The sequence below is a fragment of the Salvelinus sp. IW2-2015 genome, unplaced genomic scaffold, assembly GCF_002910315.2.
Source record: "Salvelinus sp. IW2-2015 unplaced genomic scaffold, ASM291031v2 Un_scaffold396, whole genome shotgun sequence".
Classification (NCBI taxonomy): domain Eukaryota; kingdom Metazoa; phylum Chordata; class Actinopteri; order Salmoniformes; family Salmonidae; genus Salvelinus; species Salvelinus sp. IW2-2015.
In genome coordinates, this window is record NW_019942552.1 from 1,018,373 (window position 1) to 1,028,079 (window position 9,707).

Genomic DNA, 9,707 nt, shown 5'->3' on the forward strand with positions numbered 1-9,707 from the left:
ACACCACACCACACACCAACACACCACCACACACACACACACACACACACACACACACAACACACACACACACACACACACACACAACACACACACACACACCACCACCACACACACACACACCACAACACACACACCACACACCACACACACACACACACACACACCACACACACACACACACACACACCACACTTGAGTAGCTGGTCTGTTTTTGATCTATGTTACAAGTCACAATTTAAAAAACCTGTTCTTCTTCAAGCTTCTTTTCTGCAAAATCCCACATTTTAAGCATCTGCATTCGTGATCCCATAGATGCGGTAAGAGGGTCAATGGAACTCGACGAAAACAATGGAAATGCAAATGGGAAACACGTTTGGTGAAAGATGCTGCTGAGTAAAGATCCCGAATTCTCCCTCATTGCCACCCAGCAAAATGTGCCTACTTTTAGGTTATTGGTTATATGTGTATTTCACCACTATGCCTGCAGCGTAAACATCGGAGTATAATGCTTCTATGGGATGTTCAACCCAACACATGTTCTTGTCATCGTCACCAAATCAACTGCATGTACAGTTTAAACACGACTTTGACTACCACCACTGATGTCTGATATGCTAGCTAAATGCTACCAGCTTATATGGACCAGGAGTTACGCATTTAGCTGTCACTTCTTCTAAAATCTGGAAAATATTCTGAAACTTCTAAATAGTTATGCAGCGAAACAGACCAAATATATCAAAAATCAGCTTTAGTGACCAGGGCCCAGTGGGGGCCTGTTTACAATAATCATTGTGACGGGATTTCCACTGTTGTTTCTTCAGCATCTGTTGACATGTGCACCAAATCTGGCATCTGTCTTCAATCCCCCGACGGTCTGCGTTCCATTGACCTCTTCACCACATCTATCAGGTTTCATGGGAATATGCATTTTGATCTTACTGTCTCTTGAATGACGTAAGCCTAAGTAGCGAACTACTTTTAATCGAATTTTTAGAGGCAGGGGGGAAGTTAAGAAGCTACATGTAAATATTTTGTGTTGTCGGAGAAATGACCAGGCAGGAGACGGAGTACAGTTAGTTTTCCTTTAGTCCAAAACCTGCTCGTGCTCTACAGTTCCCGGGCACACTAGTGTGCATGTGCCATTCCTATTACGTGTAGTAACGTAACACTGTCGTAATACATCACCGCTTAGTAACAGCATAGTAAACAAATATAAAAGATTGTAGATCCCAGATACTACCACTACACTTCCAAACTTTTGTTTCAGTAAAAGCATATTAAGCCTAGTGGTATGGGGCTGTGGTACCTAGTGCGTAGGGGCTGTGGTACCTCAGCAGTATGGGCTGTGGATACCTAGTGGTATGGGACTGTGGATACCTAGTTGGTATGGTGTGGTACCTAGTGGTATTATGGCTGTGGTACCTTAGTGGCGTATGGGCTGTGGATACCTAGTGTATGGGCTGTATGGTACCTAGTGGTATGGGCGTGTGGTATGTGTATTATGGGTGTGGATACCTAGTGGTATGGGCTGTGGATTACCTAGCTGGTATGGGCGGTGGATACCTAGTGGTATGGGGCTGGGATTACCTAGTCGGTATTATGGGCTGTGGTACCTAGTGGTATGGGCTGTGGTAAACCTAGTGTAGGATGGGCGTGGGATACCTAGTGGTATTGGGCTGTGGTACCTAGTGGTATGGGCTGTGGTACCTAGTGGTATTATTGGGCTGTGGACACCTCAGTGGTATGGCTGTGGATAACTAGTGGTATGGGCTGTGGATTACCTAGTGGTTTGATGGGCTGGGATACTAGTGGTATGATGGGCTGTGGGTTACCTAGTGGTATGGGCTGTGACCTTAGTGGTATATTGGGCTGTGGTACCTAGTGGTATGGGCTGTGGTGACCTAGCTGTATGGGCTTGTACCTAGTGGTTATTATGGGCTGTGGTGACCTAGTGCGTATGGGCTGTGGATACCTAGTGGTATGGGCTGTGGTACCTAGTGGTATTTAGTGGCTGTGGGTACTAGTGTATTGGGCTGTGGATACATAGTGTATGGACCATATCAACAGCACAATCATAACAAAATGTTCATAAGTAGCCTAATTCAGTGTGTTTTTGTCTAACAGTAGAACCTAACGTTTCACTATGCTATTATTATTCGGTGTGGTTATGTAGGAATACTAATGAATCATTAAGAGATGCTTATGAGACATTAATTCAACTGTAATCTAACTTTATTTGAACAAGCACCATTCTGGAGGCTGCCGCTGCAACCCTGATAACAATGCACATAAAGGGAATGCCAAGCATCTTCCTCGGTTGCCATGGTGATATTCCTTACTACACATGTGCCAAAAACCGGCCCAGCAAATATATATAGCCCGATTCTGTCCCGATTGTCCATCACTACTGACTAGAGCCTGTAGACCAGAAGAAATCATTGTTGTGTATTTCAGCCCTAGCAGCAGAATCACATTAGTGTCATTATGAGAGATGGACGGAAGCGATCTGATTGTGAAGATGACTGAACATCATTTCCATAAGTCCCAAGAGTTAAGTGGACAGAATAATTCTTTATAAACTCATCAGAATCCGTACGAATTGAGACCAACCAACCGAAGCGTTATCGCAATCATCCTCTTCTCTGCGAACCCGACCCAACCATATCCTTCTCAATAAGGACTCAGGCCTATCAGTAACTCAACTACAACCACCCCTGACCTTGAAATTTGACTGCGCATTGACCAGATGTCAAAAGTAAAAGAAATAAAAATATTTTCTTTTTGCCCTGGATAATGTGGCGTTTCCAATCTCTCTCTCTCTCTCTCTCTCTCTCCTCTTCTTCTCTCTCTCTCTCTCCTCGCTCTCCTCTCTCTCTCTCTCTCTCTCTCTCTCTCCTCTCTCTCTCTCTTCTCTACTCTCTCTCTCTCTCTCTCTCTCCTTCTCTCTTCTACTCTCTCTCTCGTCTCTCTCTCTCTCTCTCTCCACCCTTCTCACCCATCATCCTCTCTTCACAACCCTCTCAGGGAATGGTTTTACATGCTTCATTATTTCAGTAGGGTTTCCCATTTAATTCTATTAACTTTTTACAAAGCATCAACGATACACAGTGGTGATGATGTTCTCAAAAGCCCATTTAACATTTCATTGTGGTAAAATGTTGCTCTCGCCAGGGCAGGGCATTTATGGACGGGTGGCCTACTGTAGCACGCTGTGGGCCCTCTGATTTAATTTCACTGGGCAAAGAGCTGGACACGTTATATTAGAAATATATTTGAAAGGTCAGTGTTTACTTCCCCCAAAAAACTGATTCATAGGAGAGCACTGAGGGACCAGCATACTGTCCATTGAGTAACACACAGGACATGTTCAACAGGGACAGTGGTTCACAGACAGTGTTCACAACAGTGTTCACAGGACAGTGTTCACAGACAGTGTCACAGACAGTGTTCACAGACAGCTGTTTTCACAGGACAGTGTCACAGGGACAGGTTGTTATAACAACAAATAACAAAGGACTCTTAATTGAGTTATTTAAACAGTGTTGATGGACGTAGATGGGGCCGCAGGTAGCTTTCTTCCATTGGTTAGACGCGTCATGATGCCTATTAGAAGCTGTGGGGGTTGATTCACACGATACGGATTATGGAGAAAGAGGTCTGCCTTGCCAAAATAAATACACATATTATAACAACGTAATCAATCTGAGAAAGACAAGAGGTAATGACTTTATTTACAGTCTGATAAACCTTTCACGCTACATCCTCCCTGTCCCACACACAGCACACACGTAAACGTTGCTCACACACACACACACGTAAACGCGCTCACACCACACACAACCACACGCCCATCTAAATCCCATTCGGTCATAATAAGCATTCTCCTCCATATTTATCTCCCTGTAAATTATGCCCAATACTTATCATCAACATGACTTCCAACCAGATGCTCTTGTCTTCCTTACAATGAGGTTGGGAAGGAAGGGTGCATCAAATTAATCTCAATAATTACATCTTAGCTTGTACAAGGACGTTGTCTCTCTCCTGGATGCAGTTGGGTTTAGATAATGAAGTTCTGGACCTTCTGAAGCATGAGGTTGACGGGTCCACTCCAAACACACAAACACATCCTACACACACCATTTACACACAATTCCGTACACACACACACACACTTTACTATCCAACCATAACCAAAGACGAGGACAGTCAGTGCACTACAACATAAAGCTCATAAATCATAAAAGCATGTTTGTCCCGTGGTGATACTGATATTAATAGCCGCCTTTGGGTCCAGCAGCATTCCATTATTCATTTCTAATGGAAGTTATAAATGAAGATTCCTGTTTCCATACAGTATTATGTAGAATAATTACCCTTCAATAAAAATCATGTGCACACGGGGCTCATGGGTAATGTATGGGGACGTCTAGGCGTCAAGATGCCACTGAGATTGATGTTGTTTTTCTTTATTATAATTTGATTTTTAGGAAAAGACTTGCACTTCCATGATATATTGACATAGACTTGAAGGTGTGGTGTTAGCGCAAAGGTGACTTTAAGAACACCTGCCACTTTCCATGACAGACCTGACAGGTGAATCCAGGTAAAAGCTATGATCCCTTATTGATGTCACTTGATCTCTCTCCGCATCTGCATCTGATCCCCATAGATGCGGTAAAGAGGTCAATGGAACTCGACGAAAACAATGGAAATGCAATGGAAACACGTTGGTGAAAGATGCTGCTGGGTAAAGATCCCGAATCTCCTCATTGCCACCCAGCAAAATGTGCCTACTTTTAGGCTATTGGTTATATGTGTATTTCACACTATGCTGAGGTAAACATCGGAGTATAATGCTTCTATGGATGTCAACCCCAACACATGTTCTTGTCATCGTCACCAATCAACTGCATTACAGTTAAAACACGACTTTGACTACCACCACTGATGTCTGTATGCTAGCTATGCTACCAGCTTATATGGACAGGAGTTAGCATTTAGCTGTCACTTCTTCTAAATCTGAAAAATACTTCTAAACTTCTAAATGTTATGCAGCGAAAACAGACAAATATATCAAAATCAGGCTTTAGTGACCAGGCCCATGTGGGCCTGTTACAATACATCAGTTGTGACGGATTTCCACTTTGTTCTATCAGATCTGTTGAATGTGCACCAATCTGGCATCTGTCTTCAATCCCCCACGGTCTGCGTTCCATTGACCTCTTCACCACATCTATCAGTTTCATGGGAATATGCATTTTGATCTTACTGTTCTTGAATGACGTAAGCTAAGTAGCTAACTACTTTTAAATCGAATTTTAGAGCAGGGGGGAAGTTAAGAAGCTACATGTAATATTTGTGTTGTGGAGAAATGACCAGGCAGGAGACGGGAGTACAGTTAGTTTTCCTTTAGTCCAAACCTCTCGTGCTCTACAGTTCCCGGGCACACTAGTGTGCATGTGCATTTCCTATTACGTGTAGTAACGTAACACTGTCGTAATACATCACCGCTTAGTAACAGCATAGTAACAAATATAAACAGATGTAGATCCCAGATACTACACTACACTTCCACTTTTGTTTCAGTAAAAGCATATTAAGCCTAGTGGTATGGGCTGTGGATACCTAGTGGTATGGGCTGTGGTACCTAGCTGTATGGGCTGTGGATACCTAGTGGTATGGGCTGTGGATACCTAGTGGTATGGGCTGTGGTACCTAGTGGTATTATGGGCTGTGGTACCTAGTGGTATGGGCTGTGGATACCTAGTGGTATGGAACATTCAGCACAATCATAACAAAATGTCATAAGTAGCCTAATTCAGTGGTGTTTTTGGTCTAACAGTAGAACCTAACGTTTCACTATGCTATTATATTCGGTGTGTTATGTAGAATACTAATGAATCATTAAGAGATCTTATGAGACATTAATTCAACTGTAATCTAAACTTTATTGAACAAGCACCATTCTGAGGCTGCGCTGCAACCCTGATAACAATGCACATAAAGGAATGCAGCATCTTCCTCGGTTGCCATGGTGAATTCCTTACTACACATGTGCAAACCGGCCCAGCAAATATATATAGCCCGATTCTGTCCCGATTGTCCAATCCTACTGACTAGAGCCTGTAGACCCAGAAGAAATCATGTTGTGTATTTCAGCCCTAAGCAGCAGAATCACATTAGTGTCATTATGAGAGATGGACGGGAAGGATCTGATTGTGAAAGATTGACTGAACATCATTTCCCATAAGTCCCAAGAGTAAGTGGACAGAATTAATTCTTTATAAACTCATCAGAATCCTTAGAATGAGAAACCAACCAACCGAAGCGTTATCCAATCATCCTCTTCTCTTGCGAACCCGACCAACCATATCCTTCTCAATAAGGACTCAGCCTATCCAGTAACTCAACTACAACCACCCCTGACCTTGAATTGACTGCTCATGACCAGATGTCAAAAGTAAGGAAATAAATATATTTTTTTTGCACCTGGATAATGTGGCGTTTCCATCTCTCTCTCTCTCTCTCTCTCTCTCTCTCTCTCTCTCTCTCTCTCTCTCTACCCCTTTCTCACCATCATCCTCTCTCACTACCTCTCAGGGAATGGTTTTACATGCTTCATTATTCAGTGGGTTCCCATTTAATTCTATAACTTTACAAAGCTCAACGATACACAGTGGTGATGATGTTCTCAAAAGCCCATTTAACATTTCATTGTGGTTAAAATGTGCTCTCGCCATCAGGTCATTATGACGTGTGGCCTACTGTAGCACGCTGTGGGCCCTCTGATTTAATTTCACTGGGCAAAGAGCTGGACACGTTATAGAAATATATTTTTGAAAGGTCAGTGTTTACTGTCCCAAACTGATTCATAGGAGCACTGAGGACCAGCATATGTCCATTGAGTAACACACAGACAGTGTTCACAGACAGTGTTCACAGACAGTGTTCACAGACAGTGTTCACAGACAGTGTTCACAGACAGTGTTCACAGACAGTGTTCACAGACAGTGTTCACAGACAGTGTTCACAGACAGTGTTCACAGACAYTGTTCACAGACAGTGTTATAACAACAAATAACAAAGACTGTAATTGAGTTATTAAACAGTGTTGATGGACGTAGATGCCGCGGTAGCCTTTCTTCCATTGGTTAGACGGTCATGATGCCTATTAGAGCTGTGGGGTTGATTCACACATACGGATTATGGAAAAAAGAGTCTGCTGCCAAAATAAATACACATATTATTACAACGTAATAATCTGAGAAGACTAAGAGGTAATGACTTTATTACAGTCTGATAAACCTTTCACGCCTACATCCTCCTGTCCCACACACACACACACGTAAACGTGCTCACACACACACACACGTAAACGCGCTCACACACACACACACACGCCCATCTAAATCCCATTCGGTCATAATAAGCATTCTCCTCCATATTATCTCCCTGTAAATTATGCCCAATACATTATCATCAACATGACTCCAACCAGATGCTCTGCTTCCTTACAATGAGGTTGGGAAGGAAGGGTGCATCAAATTAATCTCAATAATTACGTCTTAGCTTGTACAAGGACGTTGTCTCTCTCCTGGATGCAGTTGGGTTTAGATAATGAAGTTCTGACCTCTCTGAAGATGAGGTTGACGGGTCCACTCCAACACACAAACACATCCTTACACACACCCATTTACACACAATTCCGTACACACACACACACACTTTACATATCCAACCATAACCAGACGAGGACAGTCAGTGCACTACAACATAAAGCTCATAAATCATAAAAGCATGTTGTCTCCGTGGTGATACTGATTATTAATAGCGCCTTTGGGTCCAGCAGCATTCCATTATTCATGTTCTAATGGAGGTATAAATGAAATCCTGTTTCCATACATGTATAATGTAGAATAATTACCCTCAATAAATCATGCACACGGGGCTCATGGGTAATGTATGGGTGACGTCTAGGCGTCAAGATGCCACTGAGATGATGTTGTTTTTCTTTATTATATTTGTATTATTAGGGAAAAGACTGCACTTCCAGTGTATATATTGACATAGACATGAAGGTGTGGTGGTTAGCGGCAAATGTGACTTAAGAACACCTGCACTTTCCATGACAGACTGACCAGGTGAATCCAGGTAAAAGCTATGATCCCTTATTGATGTCACTTGTTAAATCCACTTTAATCAGTGTAGATGAAAAGGAGGAGACAGGTTAAAGAAGGATTTTTAAGCCTTGAGACAATTAAGACATGGATTGTGTATGTGTGCCATTCAGAGGGTTAATGGGCAAGACAAAAGATTTAAGTGACTTTGAACGGGGTTCTAAGGCGCACCGTTTGTGTCAAGAAATGCAACCCTGTTTAGTTTTTCACGCTCAACGGTTTCCTGTGTGTATCAAGAATGGTCCACCACACCCAAAGGACATCCAGCCAGCTTGAAACAACTGTGGGAAGCATTGGAGTCAATATGGGCCAGCATCCCTGTGGAATGCTTTCYACACCTTGTAGACTCCATGCCCCGACGAATTGAGGCTGTTCTGACGGAAAAAGGGTGCAACTCAATATTAGGAAGGTGTTCTTAATGTTTTGTACACTCAGCTTATGTTGATAGATTAATTGAAGCAAGTAGAGGAGACCTGGGACAAGGTAAAGGACAAAACCTAAATTGAGGTGATAGTAAACGTAATATTTGGTATGTGGGGGTAAGAGTTGGACAAGCTGCTGTTGTTTCTGTCCACGACCTCTCCATCCATTCATGACAGAGTGAACAGACCTAGGGCGTGACTCAATCCATACGCGAATGTATCGCGGATCCGTGTTAAAATGTAAAGGTAATTTCCGACACCGTGAATGCAGTCTCCACGAACGTGGGAATATTGCCTTAATTTGAGRTATATTGCGTATCTTCAGCGATACTTCTGCAATATGGATTGAATCCAGCCCTTAGTTGTCATGGGCAACAGTCAGAGCTGGTTAAGTATTCAATTTCAAACAACATWATTTTTCCCCTCAGGGGTAATTAAGAAAGGCTTTGGCAGGCAGGTCACAAATAATAACATCCTCCACATATAATGCAAGAACAACAACAAGTACACATATTCAGAGTACAAAAACAGTATGAAAATGTATGCACTCATTACTGTAAGTCGCTCTGGATAAGAGCGTCTGCTAAATGACTCAAATGTAAATGTAATAGAAGGTCAGAGAATTTGCAGTGTGGTGCCAGGACAACAACCTCTCCCTCAATGTGAGCAAGACAAAGGAGCTGATTGTAGACTACAGGAAAAAGTGGGCCGAACAGGCCCTCATTAACATCGACYGGGCTGTAGTGAAGCGGGTCGAGAGTTTCAAGTTCCTTGGTGTCCACATCACCTACAAACRATCATGGTCCAAACACACCAAGACAGTCATGAAGAGGGCATGACCAAATATTTTACCCCTCAGGAGACTGAAAAGATTTGGCATGGGTCCCCAGATCCTCAAAAAGTTCTACAGCTGCACCATCGAGAGCATCCTGACCGGTTGCATCCCCATCTGGTATGGCAACTGCTTGGCATCTGAATGTAAGGCACTACAGAGGGTAGTGCGTACGTCCCAGTACATCACTGGGGCCGAGCTTCCTGCCATCCAGGACCTATATACCAGGCGTGTTAGAGGAAAGCCCATAAAATTGCCAGAGACACCAGT